At 49.7% G+C, this 16,547-nt stretch overlaps 1 protein-coding gene across 1 annotated transcript in view; it reads right to left on the reverse strand.

Moving 5' to 3' along the window:
* LOC129386569 (high-affinity choline transporter 1-like) overlaps positions 1-16,547 on the reverse strand; it is a 49,444-nt gene that overhangs the window by 22,312 nt on the left and 10,585 nt on the right. The gene's annotated exons all lie outside the window — the stretch shown is intronic.

Genomic DNA, 16,547 nt, shown 5'->3' on the forward strand with positions numbered 1-16,547 from the left:
CATCGGGTCTCGCTATATTCGACTATTTCTGAACAACCATCTAGCCTCGAACTACGCGAAACTTAAGGTCAGACCAGAAGCATGCATGACAGCGCGCGCTCATTCCTTGCCGCGCCTGGTTAGACACCTTTGCAGACTTCACTTCGTATTGAACTATTAATAGCGCTTCAAGATGCACAAGTTGGATGTGGCAACTATCCGTTGGTCAAGTTGGTGCAGGACACAGCCGGTCCGCATCCCGTATGGACGCGAACGCGCGCTCAAGCCCTGTCGTGCACAAAACAAACACTGCACATACACACTACAGTTGAATGTACGAGCATAGCTGCGGTCTTCTACGTAGCGTAAATACCGCCGACGGCACGCGATGAGACTATTCAGGAACCATACCTTTGGCACCTCGTGGGCGCCAAAACCGGAAGTAGTGGCGCCTACGTGAACATCCAAACTTAAATTTGAACTGTGCGCCACGGTGATGCTCAGTAGCGAGAGCGCTGTGGGCCCGCCCCACTCCACCGTAGCCTTCGCAGTGCAATACATTGAAGAAGGAGCGGGAGCACTGAGCAGGGGACGTTTGAATGGCAAAAACTTTGTTTCTGCTGAACGAAGTGAAGTACATTTTTCGGCAAAGTATTTCTGAAGTAGTCTACTTTAACTTCGAATGCGTTTCTCGACTTCGATAAATGTGGTCTAGGGCCAATACGCGCAAAAAAGAAGTTTATGTTCTATCGAAATGTGAAAGCGCATCGAGAACAAGCATTAATCAACGGAACTTAGCAATAGTTGGGAAGACGACGAAGAAGCGCTCGTCTCTAGCCACAGATCGGCTCCGTGATTGCTAGCCAATTACGCAGTGCTAATTACCTCGAACGTAAGTTTTGCTTGCACCAATGTGTCCGTGAAGGCCAGCGGCATCGACCGATCCCAGCTGACCCCAGAGAGTTTCGCCTTGGAAGGGAACGGAAGTGTCGTCGGCGCGCTCCCCAACCACGGAGACGACGCCACCTTCACCGACCGCCCTTGGCCGGGCCGGTTTCGCCGGAAGCCATATGGGAAGCGGCTTTCTTGCCGTTTCCCACCGACCGCTCGATGGCTCTTGCAAATCAACCGCCTGACGCACCTGCGCGTCCCGGACCCTCGCGGGTGACGGACACGCGCCGCCAGGACCTTGACAGCATGGATTTTCAAGACTCCGCTGCTCACAACCTCACGACACCAAAAGGACCCAGCGACCAGAACGCCGGGACAGAGAGCCAAAGTCAAACAGATGGGGATTGGCAGACGGTCCTCACGCTTCGGCAGAAAAAAAAGGATGCGAAAGAGAAGACCAGAGCACTGGAATATTCGGGGACCTTGAAAAATCAGCAAGATTCCGCTGGTCAAGCAACCGGAAAATCTAAACACAAACCAGCATACAGGCGGTTACCCCCCCTGCCAAAGGATGATTTCAAGATAGTGGTGCGACCGCATCAAGGGCTACCGGTCAAGAACCTGGCTAGTCCACTACTGGCGGATGCCGTGATTGCTGCATGCAACAGGAAAATATCAGGTGAGCAATTTCTGCTCAAAATCAAACCGGGCTCCAACATCTTTATCGTGTCCACGCCGCACCAGACAGTGGCGGACTACGTTAGACGTATTGCAATGCTTAACATGAACGGCCGGCCTCACTCGGTCAACGCCTACGTAGCGACAAGTGACGGGACAACCAAGGGTGTCCTTCACGGCTTGGACCCGCACACGACGCCTGAAATGCTAAAAGCGAATCTACGCATACGCACGGAAGGGGTTGATATTCTCCAAGCGCGCATGCTCCGTAACACTAAAACGGCCGTTATCACCTTTTTTGGAGGTATTACGCCGCGGTACGTCTACTACAACGGCGGAGAACTTGCTTGCTATCCATACAAAATTACAACTCAGGTGTGCAAAGTGTGTCACCAAATTGGTCACCGATCGAACGTCTGTCCCCAGCCGGACATTCCAGTATGTCGTACATGTGGACAACGGGACCCTGTAGCCGGACATGAGTGCGCTCCCAATTGTGCAGCCTGTGGGGAGGGTCACATGACAGGAGACCGAAGTTGTCAAAAACGCCTCAAACCCCAAAGCAAAAGAACGCCGAGGACTGGCGTTCAGCGGACTACCCGGAAGGACAGTTTAACGAAGCCACCTCAACGCCTACGTTGGTTCAGTTCCGATGATGGAGAATCCGCATCCGATCCCTCGCCGGAGGTATCAGAGACTCGCCATCGATGCAGGTCAAGATCGCGGACCCGAAAAAACTCCAATCCCAAAAACCCACCGCATTCCCAATCACCAAAATCGCCTAAATCGGGGGCTTTCGGCACTGTGACCAAGCAAGCGCCACAAGATAACACGATAAGCTGGGCACGAGTCGTTTCTCCTACTGCTCCTATAACAGAAAATCCCGAATATCGGAAGATGATTAACGAGAGCAAGCTTCTCCGCGAGAGCTTGGCAGAAATTAAGCGAGAGTTGGCCTCCCTCAAAGCTAGTCGCTGTACCGAAACCAACAAAACAGCACATTCTAAAGCAGCAGGCACGCCTCTCGAGGTTATAACGACGCCGAATTCTGTGGAGGTTACACTCCAACAAGATGTCCATCAATTACAAACTATGCAAAATTTTCAGCAGCAATGTACGCAGAATTTCAAAGCCTAAAAACTTACGTCGATGAATCTGTGGCCAGTGCAAAGAGCGCGGCTCGTAAGCGAGCCAGCATTAGCCCCAGCGCTCAATCTAACCGCCGTCCGCGACCCATATCGACCTCGGACAGCGAAAGCACTATTCATGGCGAGTAGAACACGAGTACATTACGAATATCTCGAAATTTGGCAATGGAACTGCCGCACCTTCCACAAACGGGCGGCAGCTCTACAACAATACATTAACACGGTGCCAGTCAAACCTGATGTTATTTGTTTGCAAGAGATCGGTAACAAGCCGGTCAGATTGGCTGGCTACTACACGATATCCCACCCAGACTACCCTAAAGTCGCGACGATGGTGCTCAAGGACATAGCAATCAGTATAGATCATCTGGCGACTAGGAGCATCAACCATCAAATTGTAACAATACTACCGCAGAAGCGTAGCAAGGCAAAAACCATAATCATGAACGTGTATAGCCCACCTAAAGAAAGGAGGGCCGATTTTGAGGCCATCATTCGGTACGTCATGTGTCACTGCGGCACCCAGGATAGACTACTGCTTCTTGGGGACTTCAATGCTCCTCACACCAGCTGGGGTTACCGAACAGACACCCCCAAAGGCCGGGAGCTCGAGCGAGCGACCGAAGCATATGATCTCCAACTCATCATTCTCCCTCAAAACCCGACAAGGTTAGGTAACAGCGTCAGTGCAGACACCTTTCCAGATCTCACATTCACAAATAATGTCGACGAGGTATTCTGGACCAATCTAGGAGAGAATCTAGGCAGTGACCATTTCATTATCAGTGTGTCGGTAGGCTGCCCGAAAATTCGGCGACCCTGTGGCCAGGTGGTAATCACGAACTGGGTAAATTATCGCAAAATCCCCATGCCGGAGATATCACCTGAGAATGCTTAAGAGTGGGCAACACACATACGAGACGATCATAAAGCAACATCTAAGCGGCTAGCGCACACAGCGGAAATGCCGGTAGTTGTCAACCATCTGCTACATATGTGGGAAGCCAGAAGGGGGCTAACTAAACGATGGAAAAAACAGCGACTTAATCGCAAACCGCGCCGCAGAATTGCTGAAATATCAGAGCGGGCAAACGCTTACGCACAGCAGTTAGAGACAGCGAGTTGGGCGAGCTTTTGCGACTCACTTCGCGAAACGTTACACACCTCCAAGACATGGGCGATACTTCGCAGCATAATGGAACCAGGAAAAACAAAAACGGCCAATAACCGCACTCTTCAAAAACTTGCCGGAGAATTTTCAGGAACAGATCAGGCCCTCCTCACTAAGCTTAAAGAGAAGTACGTAGGAGCAGAAATCACTCCCCCATGCACCTTGCCATACCAAGGGCAAGAAAACGCGGTGCTAGACGCTCCGATAACTAAGGCTGAACTCTTCGCGGCAGCGCAAGCTGCGAAGAGAAATACTGCTCCAGGACCAGATCAGCTCACAAATGCTATGATCCGGAACCTGAGCGACGAGCACCTAGAACAGCTTACCCGGTATTTTAATGATCCGATATGGGAGAGGGGCGTAGTTCCACAACAGTGGAAGGAGGCCAAAATCGTGCTTATTCCGAAAGCAGGAAAACCTCATGATCTACAAAATCTCAGGCCAATATCACTAACCTCCTGTCTACGCAAATTATTTGAGAAGGTGATCCACACACGTCTCACGTCTTACATTGAAGACCGCAACCTATTTCCCACAAACATATTCGGCTTTCGCCAACATTTGTCGACACAAGATGTTTTCCTGCTACTTCGCGAAGAAGTTCTTTGCAACACCACGGTTGGTGCGGAACATCTCGTCCTGGCTCTTGATTTAAAAAGCGCATTCGACACTATTTCACATGAACTTATCTTATCTGAGCTAAGTGACATCGGTTGTGGACAAAGAATCTATGATTCCAATTACCAACATGGTTTCCGTCGCGGGTATAGCACCACTACCCAACTAATCGAATTCACGCACGATATTTGTCAGTCATTAGATTTAGGCGGACAGATTGACGGCATTTTTGTTGACTTATCCAAAGCTTTCGACACCGTCCCACACCCAAAACTCCTCTACGAGCTTAACTCCATTCTAAATAACCCTTCTCTGGTTGGTTGGATACATAGCTTCCTAACCCAGCGTTCTCAGTCTGTGCAATTTAACGGCTCTATTTCCTCTCCTGTTAGTGTTTCATCCGGCGTCCCACAAGGTTCCGTTTTAGGCCCGCTTCTTTTCTTATTATATATTAATGACTTGCCGCATTGCGTGTCCGTTAGTATTCGTCTTTACGCTGATGATTGCGTCCTCTATCATAGTATTAACACACCAATGGATCATGATTTACTTAATGACTCCTTTGCAAAATTTTGTAGGTGGTGCAAGGAATGGCAAATGAACATTAATTTCTCTAAAACTGTTTCCATGTCCTTCTCCAGACGCCCATCTCCATCACTTTTCACGTACACTTTCCATGGTCAAGATTTAAAAAGAGTAACCGAATTTAAATACCTTGGTCTTCATTTCTCCCATGACATGTCATGGTCGAAACACATTGACATCATATGTAACAAAGCTTTTAGACGTCTCGGTTACCTCCATCGTTCACTGCGTAAGGCTCCAAAGGATACCAAGCTGATGACGTATAAAACACTTATCCGCCCCATTCTTGATTATGGCTGCATCATATGGAATCCTCATAAGAAATCCGATATTAAAAAGTTAGAATCAGTCCAAAAGAAATCAGTGCGCTTCATTTTTCGCAACTATAGCCGAGATTTTTCCCCTTCTTCCCATTATACAGCTACAGGTCTTACAGTTCTTTCATCTCGCCGCCGCTTAGAATGCATGAAATTTTTACACACGCTGATTCATTCTGAGCGCCTTGATACACTAAATAATTATTTGAACTTTAGTCCACCTTCTATCACTAGGAGTTCTCATGATCTCAACCTTATCCCTTTCTTTTGCCGAACGGAGATGTTCAAACACAGCTTCTTTCCACTGGCCATTGAACTCTGGAATGCACTGCCTGGAAGCATCCGCTCTTTACCTATGCAAGAATTTTTGAAAGCAATTACATATGCTTGATATTCATATTTTTTTTTGTGCCTGTATCTAGTTTTCTTGCTTTCCTTTTTTTTCACTACCCACTCCTGCAATAGCCTCACCGAGGCTGCAGTATGTATAAATAAATAAATAAATAAATAAATAAATAAATAAATTACGGCCGCTCTTTCCTGACCTCTCGCATCGCGACAATAGGCATTGGCACTACGCGCTCAGACCCTTTTCCCATGCCCAATAGAGGTACAACGCAAGCGGCGATGCTCTCCCCCCTTCTTTTCAATATCGGCATGAGACGCTTAGCCAAAACACTCGACGTCATACCTGGGCTAGGGTACGCGATATATGCAGACGATATTACCCTATGGGCAACCAGCGGCTCGTTAGGACAAAAAGAAGAAATCCTGCAAGAAGCAGCGACCGTTGTTGAAACCTTCACTCGCCGCAGTGGAATGAGCTGCGCTCCCGATAAATCTGATTTTATCAGGATACGAGGTCGAGGCCGTCAAACTCACGAGCCGGTGAACCTCTTTCTAGGAGACAGCCAGATAAAGGAGGTCCAGAAAATGCGAGTCCTCGGACTGTGGCTGCAAAGCAACAAACAAGTAGACCACACCATTAAAACCCTTAGGACTACGGTGAAACAGATCTCCCGTATGATCCGTAGAATAACTTATCACCGAAAAGGTTTCAAGGAAACAGAGACGATCCGGCTCGTTCAGGCTTTTGTGCTAAGTCGTCTCACATATAGCCTCCCTTTCCAGGACCCCACGAAAACAGAACTAAAGGCCCTAGATGCGTTGATTAGAACGTCGTACAAAGCGGCTCTCGGCCTACCACAGGGAACCTCTACTGAACGCCTGCTGGCCCTCGGGATTCACAATAACTACGAGGAGCTACGGGCCGCGACGCTCATATCTCAACGGGAGCGGCTTAGCTTAACCTCCTCTGGCAGAAAATTACTTTGCCGCGTGGGTTACCCTACTCGTCCACAGTATGCGGGAGAAGAACTGGAATCTCTGCCCAGAGTCCTTCGTGAAAGGATCATAGTAGCCCCAATCCCTAAGAACATGAGTCCGAAATACCACCGGGGACGTAGAAGTGCTCGAGCTCGAAAGTTAATGCAGCAATTTGGTGGAAACCCGGATACAGTATACACAGATGTCGCTCGATGTGGTGCTTACGAATACGCCCTCGCAGTGGTAGGAGCGGCCGCAAATCAAGGGCTTGCGACTTGCGCCACGGCTAGAGTTGCATCTGCGAATACCGCAGAAGCTTCAGCCATCGCGCTAGCTATTAAAACTAAGGACGCTCTGGGACAATCATCGATAACTCTTACAGATTCCCAAGTCGCATGTAGACTATTCCTCACCGGGAGGCTACCACACAGCACCACTCACCTATTAGGATCCAACCTAACGCAGAAACACATGATCATCTGGTGCCCGGGTCACGCAGGACTCGAGGGCAATGAGAGAGCGGACGGCGCAGCTCGTGCTTTTGTAAACTGAGCGGCCGACCACTCAGACGAAAGCCCCTTTTTACCACGAGACATCCTTGAGCACCAGCGCCGCGAGCGAAGAAAGTACAGTCCACCACACCCTGACCTATCCAGGCAGGACTCTTATGACTGGCGCCGAATACAGACGCACACATTTCCAAACCTTTATTTGAAAAATGCCATTCACCCAACGCTGTACAGCGTTCGCTGTCCTTGGTGCGGAGGCCGGCCAACTCTCGCCCACATTACGTGGGACTGCCAGAACAGGCCACCCAAAATTAATACACCAAAAATAGCCGGCAAACTTTCCGGAAGGGAGCAGTGGGAGACTTGGCTCGCCAGCGAGGATCGGGAGATGCAACTAGCGCTCCTCGACCAAGCACGGCGGACCGCTCAAGCCAGTGGGGCCCTGGACTAGGGGCTCCACCCAATCGCTTTCTGCATATTTTTTTCTTTTAAATAAACGTTTTGATATATATGTATCAATAGTTTGCGGCAAGTTTTTCAGCCAGCGGGGTGAAATATAAGGCAGAAATCTGGAAGTGGGCTTCACCCCAAGGCCCCTACGGATTCATTGAGTTATTTTTATAGAAGCCCTCCTCATATGCGACACATAGGTGCACATTTATTTGCTTTACATCACATGAGTGACACCACTGCAGCGGGAGATCTTGCGTCGGTCTCTCTCATCTGACCGGTCCCCTCACCAGGTCTGGCCCTTTTGAGCTGACAAGCGCAGAGCATAAAATTCGCGCTAACGACCGTCTTTGCAAAGAATTACATTGCTACGCGCCGCGGTATGGTCCGAAGTTTCAATCCCAACGCCGTTTGAATTTTCTCTTGCGACGACCGCGCTTCAAGCCGGACGGTGACGTACTCGTGTCCCTCTTGCCTACGTGACGTCGCTCGCGCTGACACGTGACTTCGAGAATTATTCAAGACAACATCTGTTACTTGTGTGATCTGTTGCTTGAATTGACGAATTGAAGTTTAGAGAAATAATAAAATACACAAACTGGATATCTGCATGTGTTTTTTTTTGTTTTACTTCGCACAAAAGCAAGAGAGATGTACTTCCGCTTCGTCTGCTTGTTCCTACGGCCGTGCAGTCAGGTGGGCAGGTACCGAAACTATGCCATTTTCTACCGTGTTCCAGCGCGTGATCACGCTGTGCGATCCGCTTGTTCAGCTTCACTATTCGTGCAGCACTGAATTATACCGCTAACCATGTGTCCTCGTGCATAGGGCGCCAAATTTTGCGCTGCGGGAAACAAGACAATCACAACAGCTCGCGCCCAACGCCGTCAGCCGAAGTGCCCAGCACCGCAAAAAAAAAAAAAAAAAGAAAGAAGGCAAAAAAGAAAGAAAGGAAGAAAGAAAGAGAAAAGAAAGAAAGGATAAAAACAAAGCGATCAGAAAAAAAATGGTGACGGGGCCCGTGACGTACGCGTCATGCGATTCTCGAGGTACGGTATGGGAAAACGCAGGAAAGGAATTTCGCTTGCGGAGGCTAGACGGGGCAAGTGGAAAGAGTGCCTCGCTTGGTGGTGGAGCTGCCCTGTTGAAGTCATTATTTCGCGACATTAAAATATTTCTATCTCGGCTATTATTGAGCCGATTTAAAAAGAAATTGGCGACAAGACACTTCCTAAAGGACACGTAACAAGTTCCAGCGTGTAGGTGGGTCTGTGCGGACGCACTTCACATGCGCTACGCAGTTTTTGGGCTTCTTGACCCATCCAAATCGACGGGACCACCGAATTTTGGTTCGAATCGACGCCGACAGCGAAGCGGACCACGCGGAATCCACTTCAAGCCGGTGGGTCCAGTATTTTTTGATTTTTTTTCGGACTTGAAGTTTTCCCAAGTGGCCGACTAGAGCTAGAACTATTAGACCTAACACGGCAGCGGGGCTCTGCGGCCCTCCCGGCCTTGGCCAACGGCAGAGGAGCCTGGAGCGATAGCCCGAGTACTCAACCCCAGCTTAGGACAAACACCGCTACGAGATCCGACGAATCTCATGGCCGAAAACCACGAAATCATGGACGAAGACTACCAGGACGCGGCCGGGGAGACCCGTGACCACGGACCAGCGGCAGCCACTCAAGGCCTGACAAGCAGCACCCCAGCGACCACAACGTCAGAAGTCAAAATCTCGACGAGGACGCGGACTGGCAGATAGCCATTTCCAAGCGGCAGAAGAAACGCCAACGCGGCAGCCAAGCAGAATTTTTGGCGGGAACAGGGCTAGGGAACGGAAATTCCCTAGGCTCGGCGAAGAGCACAGGTGGCACGCCAGCCGCACCGAATCAAAGAGAGGGGGGAGGAGCGCCGAGGAGGAGACTGCCTCCGCTGCCCAAGGACGACATAAAAATAGTCCTGAGGCCCAAGGGACTAGCAGTGAAGAACCTGCAGACGCACCAAGTGGCGCGGGCGGTGGTTGCAGCCACCGGACATGGATGCAAGGCAGGAGACCTTATTATCCGACTCCGCACAGGTTCCAACATCATTATTGTAAGCACCGACAACGAAAGCGCTGCTCAACAAATTAGACGCATTACGCAGCTGAAGTTTGGAGAGCACAGCTACGACATCAACGCACACGTGGCGGTGCCGGAAGGAACGCTGCGCGGTGTAATCCACGGGGTGGACCCGGGAACCCCTGCCAAAGAACTCGAGACAAACCTACGAACCCGAACGCAGGGTGTGAAGATTTTGGCGGCAAGAATGCTAGGCCGGTCGAGCACTGCCGTCATCACCTTCGATGGCCCCACCCTCCCCAAGCAAGTTCTGTACTATGGGGTAGAAATGTGGTGCTATCCCTACAGACCAACGAGACAGATCTGCTACATCTGCTGTCAGCAGGGACACCGGTCAGACGTCTGCCCAACTCCCGGGATCAAGACCTGCAGGCAGTGTGGCCAAAAGGATCCAGAGGAACACCATCAATACACACCCAAGTGCCTGCTGTGTGGGGAGCCGGCACAAAGGACTGCAAGCAACGTTTAAAGACAACAAGCGAACTACGATGGGGACCCCAGGGTCAGCAACGACGCGGCCGCAGCCGAAGCAGAGGTGGAGCGCGGCGTCCACGCTGGTTCCGGAGCGAAGACCAGGAGAAGCGAGGCGACTACCGGAGCTAGTCGAGGAGCCGCAGCCGGGGCCGCAGTGGCAGCCGAGACCAGGACCGGAGCCGGGAGCGGGACGAGTCCTACCCACCCCTGGGCGGTCAGCAGATCTGGGCGAAGCCGAAGCAACTACAGAAGAAGAGCGGCGGAGTTAAGGTGAGCTGGGGAGCCGGCCCTCCCAAGACGCTTTTTGCTCCGCACAACAGTAACAACACAAACACACAAACAGAAAACGAAAAAAGGCTTACTGCCGAAATTAATAATCTTAAGAGGGAACACGAACAGACCCGTGAGGAAAACAGGCAACTCAAAAAACAAATAAGTGAACTAATAGCAGAAATACAAGAGACGCGAAAAGCAGGTTTTCCGCCTGTCAGGCCATCCTCACCCCCGCAGTAGAGCGTAGGAAGCTTAAAGACTAACGAAGGGGGAACCTCCCCAATAGACGATTTGAAAACAATGATACAGCAAATGCAACAGCAAATGCAGCAGCTAAATCAAAAGATAGCCATGCAAGATCAGAGCTTTCGAAATTATGTAAAGAATCAAAACACACAGAAAACTGTAAACGACGCCAGAGACCGGCTCTACAATGAGCGCAGGTTCGGATCAGAATCCCAGGGAACGAACGCAAACTCTAATACATCAACATGGCAGGACAGCACCAACTAGAGATATGGCAATGGAACTGGAAGGGCTACAAGCGCAAACAAGGGCACCTACAGCAGTTCATTAGCACTAGAGGAACCCCACCACATCTCATACTTTTACAAGAGACAAACTGTATTCCAGCCCTGAGAGGATATACTTGCCAGGAGGACGGACGAACAGCTACTCTAATTAGCAACAAAATCACCACCATTGCACACAAAGAATTCGAGAATACACAGCTCGAACACATAGTAACCGAGATAATCCCCAAGAGGAAGCGGAAAGCTAAAAGTACCTTTATAGTTAACCTATACAGCCCACCTAAAAATAGGGGAGACTTCATTAAACTCTTTACAGAAGCAAAAAAGCTAGCGGGACAGAACACCCTGATAATAGCCGGGGATTTTAACGCAAAAAGCCCGCAATGGGGCAGCAGAATTGAAGATAAAAAGGGACGCAGCATCTGTGCAGCAGCAGAAAACATAGGCTGCGAACTACTCACAGATGAGGGCCAACCTACTAGACAGGGGAATAGCGTCAGTGTGGACACATGTCCCGACCTAACTTTTGTCAGGGGCGCCAAGCAAGCGACATGGGAAAACTTGCAAGAAAATCTGGGAAGCGATCACTACATCATTAGGATCAGCACGGAAGCAGAAAGCATCAAGAGGAAAATTGGTAAGGCAACGCTAACAGACTGGGACGCCTTCCGAATCCACTGCAAACAGCTAAAAGGGGATATAACTTCAGTAGAAGAATGGAGCCAACAACTCCAGCAAATCAGGGACCTCTACACCAAAGAGGTAGATCGAACAGAACAAGCGCCGGAAGTGGACAAGCGACTCCTCAGGCTATGGGAGGCACAACGGGGCCTAACCAAGCGCTGGAAGCGCCAAAAACTAAATCGGAAACTAAAGAAGAAAATTGCTGAAATAACACAGCAAGCGGAGGAATATGCAAAGCAGCTAGCGAGACAGGGGTGGCAACAGTTTAGTACCTCCCTGAATGGCACCCTCGGCACAGCTAGAACGTGGCAGATTCTCAGAACACTAATGGACCCAAGCAAAAGCAAAACAGAAAGCAGCAAATCTATTGAGAGACTAATTCACCAATATGAAGGGACCGAAGACCAGCTACTCCAAGCAGTACGAGAAAAATGCTATGGGAAAGACTCGGTGGAATGCTATCAAGGCGACTACCAAGGAGAGGAGAACCCCACAACAGACCGGCCCGTCACAAGGGAAGAAGTTGTCGAAGCCATACGAGCAACCACGAAGAACACGGCGGCAGGGGCGGACAAGATTCGCAACTCGCTAATACGAAACCTAAGTGAAGAAGCAGTAGACCAACTCACCATCTACCTCAACAAATTATGGGAAGACGGAACAGTCCCAGCGGAGTGGAAACACGCCGTGGTGGTCATGATTCCCAAGCCCGGCAAGAAACTGCAAATTGAAAACCTCAGACCAATCTCGCTCACATCGTGCCTCGGCAAGCTGTTTGAGAAAATTGTGACCCGACGAATCCAAACGCACCTAGAAGACGGAGGGTGGTACCCCAACACCATGTTCGGCTTCCGGGCAAACCTATCCACCCAAGACATCCTGCTACAACTAAAAGAAGAGGTACTCGAACCAATGCCGAAAAACGGGGAGAACGTCGTCATGGCCATTGATATCAAAGGGGCCTTTGATAACGTATCCCACGCCGCCATTATGGAAGGACTCAACACTACCAACTGCGGGAAGAAAGTACACGCCTATGTCAGAAGCTTCCTCACAGATAGAACAGCGACAGTAGGCCTCGGAGACCTGCGGAACGGCACCTTTCAAACGCCATGCAAGGGCACTCCGCAGGGCTCGGTAATTTCGCCGATACTTTTTAACATCGCCATGGTCAACCTTGCGAAGAAGCTCAACGAAGTCCAGGGCATCAGTTATGCCATATATGCAGACGACATAACCATCTGGACCACCGAAGGATCACTAGGGAACAAGCAAGAAGCGCTACAGAAAGCCGCCGCTTGCATCGAGGAATATACGCAGCAAAGAGGCCTCAGATGCTCCACGGAGAAGTCTGAGCTCCTCAGAGTGGGAAGGCACCCAACAGATGCCCCACTCGAAGTAAAAATCGAAGGCCAGAACATTCCGGAACAGAAAATGATCAGGATCCTCGGCATGTGGCTGCAGGGCAGCCGGAGGTGCAGCCACACCCTCTGCCTGCTGAGTAGAGCAGCTGGACAAGTGGGCCGCATGATCAGCAGAGTTGCGCACAAGAGATACGGCATGAGAGAGGAAGATACCCTCAGGCTGGTCAACAGCCTGGTGGTCAGCCGGGTCACATACTCCCTGCCTTACCATGTAACCATCAAAGCCGAAAGGGAACAAGCCGAAGCAATCCTTCGGAAGGCATACAAAACAGCCCTTCATCTCCCAAGAAACACATCCAATGACAAGCTGATGCAACTGGGAATCAGCAACACGTTTGAAGAACTAAAAGAATGCCAGCTCAAGGCACAAGCGCGAAGGCTCAGTAACACAACAACAGGAAGGGCGCTCCTGACAAAGTTGGGTTGGGAAATAGAAAAACCGCAAAGTAGTAGGGCAATAATACCGGACCTGCTAAGGAAGAAACTACGTATACAACCTGTCCCCCGCAATATGGACCCCAATCTCCATACCAGCAAGCGACAGGCTAGGGAAGAATTCTACGAAAGAACGATGGGGAAGAGAGACAACACATTCTACACAGATGCTTCCCTCTATCCAAAAGAACACAAGAAACACGCAGTAGCGGTAGTAGCTAATAATAAAAGCAAACTAATCACGAGTCTCACGGCAGCGGTATCAGACATAACCTAAGCAGAGGAAATAGCTGTTGCACTGGCAGCAGAGGAAGGATACAGGATAGGAAAGTCCCTCAACATCCTAGCAGACTCACAAGAGGCGTGCCGAAACTATATCAGGGGTAGAATAAGCAGCACGGCACTCAAGATCCTTAGTAGAGCACCGCTCTATGAAGGACAACCTACACACAACATAATCTGGATACCAAGCCACGCAGGGATTCAGGGCAATGAAGGGGTGGACAGCTTAGCTCGAGGCTTCACCATCCGAGCGGGCACCTCAGTCCCCCCGGGAGAGCCTCAGATTACTTGCGGGGACAGTTATTCAGAGCTGCTAAACCTATATAGGGGGCGAAGATTCCAATACCCCCCACCACACAAAGCGTTGACGAAGGAGGAAGCCGCAGGATGGCGTAGACTGCAGACGGGTTCCTTTCCAAATCTTTACGTACTAAGCAGGATGTTCCCCACACAATATTGCGCCGTATGCCCGTGGTGCGGAGCAAGGCCAACACTATATCACATCTCATGGGAATGCGAGAGAAACAAGACATTCCACAAACATACAACAGCAAGTGCGGAGCAATGGGAGAGCCGGCTCACCAGCTGCGAGCTAGGGGTCCAAAGGGCCCTCATAGCACACGCAAGCGAGGTGGCCCGACTCAGTGGTGCCCTGGACTAGGGGCCCACCCAAGGCTGAAGAGGACCCAAAGTTTTCAAGAATGAAGACTTCGTCCTCAACTCGCTAATATCTTAAAGAACCAATAAAGTTTTCCATTCCATTCCATTCCAGCGTATACCCAAAATTTGCAATGGGGCCTGGCGAGAGGCCCTTTAAAGGAAAGCGAGTCGCGTGACAAACTTCTTCCTCTTCCTGCGTTCCTACTCTAAGCCAACAAATGACGTTTGCTGCCTGACGTACAGTGTTGGTCGAATACGTTTAGCTATAAACTTCACACTCAATACAAAACCTGATCAAGAAATTTCCTGCGATAGCAATGAAAAACATTGTACCCATTCGCGTTAAGCTGCAAATACATACCAGGGTGAATAAGAAAGTACTTGCCCCTATTTTTTATGAGCTAAAATATGGTACACACGGGTCATTACAAATATGCGTACTATTAAACGTACCTCACACTATTTTTTCACATAGTCCCCACACCGGTTCAGAAGTTTGTCCCATCGCAGCACTAAATTCGAAATGCCCTTTCGTCAGCCAGCGGCGCACGCGGCTTCCCCGAACTTCCATTGTCATGCAAGTCTTCCCGGCCCTAACTCACAACGCCACCACCTCACACTTCTCAAAGCGAGACACTTTTCCCTATCCGTGGGTTGCACTGCCCTGTGGATACTTGCTCCATAGAAAACAAATCACACTTCGCTGCTCGTACGCCGTGGAGGTGGGAGGCACAGCCGCCATCTACAACAACTGACAGTAGCGCCGCGCCACGGAGCTGTCAGCAGATAAGGCCGGGCCGATTCAAGAAAGGTCTCCCACTGAAAATGGATATGTTGACTTCACATTTACAGCCGTAGTTTGGCTAAAAACAAATGGTAGGGTGATAAGGGAGGGGGGGGGGGGGGGCGGGGGAGCAAGGACTTTCTGATTCGCCCTCGTATATCAAATTTGTTTACATGCTATAACGGATGCTGTTTACAGAAATATGATATCCGTTTTTGGTGTGGAGTTACGGTATTGTAAACTTGGTACTTCTAGTAAGGTGAAAACCTTAAGAGGCTTATGGGTCGAAAAATGCATTCTCCATCGTTATCCAAAAACTGACCGTGCGGTGTTACGGCACCAAAATTCAATGTCACCAACATTGATGGTGCCACTCACGACCACCGGCGCGACCCGAACCCGCTAACTTTAGTGTTAATTAAGGCAAAGTTAACTAAGGCACTCGCACCCACGGCCTTTAGTTGGTGTTGAACCCTCGATCATTGGTGGGACCAAAATTCAATGGCACTAAAATTGATGTTGCCATTATTGGTGGTCGTGCCGACGACCGTTGGTAGGGGTCGAACCAGCGACTTTTGGCGTTAAGGCGAAGTAAGGCACAATTAGGGCACTCGTACCCACGACCTTTGGTGGGAGAAACCATATAATAGGAAGTAACAACGCATTCGTATGAGAATGCCAAGTAATTTAGTGACTGTCTCGTGAGGGCGCCGGCTTTCGCCTTCATCCTCTTTAGCGTATGCTAGATTGACTAATTTTTTTTTCTTTATTCCAGGCTCTAAATCAAGACTTTGCTTCCTCGAGTCATTAGAATTTACCTTTTTTCTCTCAAGTGGAACAAATCTCATTCAGATCTGCCGAGGCGTCGTCTCATAAAAGCATTTCTACATTTTACATGTATCTGAACAAGCGGCATCGGAGTTTGCATCGATCTAAAGTGCTTCGAACGTAGCTTCCATTTGTTCCGCCCCTTTGTGTTTAGTATACTTAGTGAGATATATAGTGTGTTCCAATTATGACCAGCATCAGAGCCAGTCTACGTAGACAGCTAAGGATACAGCCGAGAAAGCTTTGAGGCCATTTAATCGAACGATTTTCTAGCCGTCTGGAAGACGCACGGAAGACTCTTCTGCGACGTGACGTCACCATGTGGCGACACGAAAAAGTTGAGAAAAGCACCCATTATTTCTGTATTTTAAGTAT

Source organism: Dermacentor andersoni, chromosome 4 (assembly GCF_023375885.2).
Source record: "Dermacentor andersoni chromosome 4, qqDerAnde1_hic_scaffold, whole genome shotgun sequence".
In the NCBI taxonomy this organism is placed as follows: Eukaryota; Metazoa; Arthropoda; class Arachnida; order Ixodida; family Ixodidae; genus Dermacentor; species Dermacentor andersoni.